This window comes from Budorcas taxicolor, chromosome X (assembly GCF_023091745.1).
Source record: "Budorcas taxicolor isolate Tak-1 chromosome X, Takin1.1, whole genome shotgun sequence".
Lineage (NCBI taxonomy): Eukaryota > Metazoa > Chordata > Mammalia > Artiodactyla > Bovidae > Budorcas > Budorcas taxicolor.
In genome coordinates, this window is record NC_068935.1 from 77,385,770 (window position 1) to 77,386,977 (window position 1,208).

Genomic DNA, 1,208 nt, shown 5'->3' on the forward strand with positions numbered 1-1,208 from the left:
GGTGAAATCTGGTGGATAAACATGGGGCAGGGCTCGGAAGCCCCACTTGAAACCCAAGCAACAGAGATGAGATTTTATATAGCAGGACGTGGCACCAAGGAGTCCTCACCTCTCTTCCTCACCCTTGGCACAACCCCACCCTGGCTGGGTTTCTCAAATCTGACCCGAACATTTTCCAAGCCCTCTAGGCCCAGAGCCATCTGCCGACTACTGGCCAGACACCGACTGACACCCATATACAACACTATATACATCATCTCCTGAAAGGAACACCTCTGCTGTTGATTTTACCTCAGGCTGCCGTCACCCCTCTCAGCCCCTCTTGGCTTTGATGCACCATGTGGCCCTACCTGCCTCCCACTTTGTACAGGCCTTTGGATTCTGCAGCCTCACAGCAGGAGATCGTTTCCTCTGCTGGCCCCAGACCCACAGGCTGTTGCCCCATATGCCTCCCCATTAGCATCCCCGTTCTCCCTACCTGGGAGGACCATAATCTCTCTTGCAAGTCCTTGAGCAGGTCCTTCCTCTCGTTTGCGCTTGGCACTTAAAGAAATGTTTGCCTGGATTTTCACTAAGTCGTGTTCTCCTAGCTGTGTGCATCCTTAAGGCTTCTGGTCGGTCCTTCTCTGTTTGTGGAGGGCTCAGAATCAACTGGAAAGCATCAAATACAACTCTTCCTCCTGTCAGCCATGACTAGGAATGAGTGAACTTGTGCATCTCAAGAGGAGCCCTGTTACCCCTTGAACAGTCAGATGAACCATCAGAACACACAGGACAACTGCGTGGAGGAAGTGGACAGACAGGTCAGCATTAGGGAGAGGTGTGGGTCATCAGTTTTCCATCTTTGTTTCTGAACCATGACTGAGCTCAAGTTCTGAGCTCTCCTCCTTTGCATTCATCCCTCTGAGCCCCAAATGCATCATGACGCAATCCCTGAACCCTAGGGATAGCTCAGGTAGGTAAGAAAGTGGGCGGTTCCTCAAGAGACAGTGTGGGCTCAGCGGGACCTCCTGGCTCTTATGGTGAACAGATGACCATTGGAGCCTATGAGTGAGCACGAGATTAAGCATGGTTTATTTGAGTTTTTTCTTTTTCTTCCTTTTTCTACCCAGCCACCCTCTTTCCCTCTGGTGCTATACCCCAGTGAATCCTGGTCAACCTTAGGAAGGGGGCAACATTCTTCTTCAGTTCTGCCAAACATCACACAG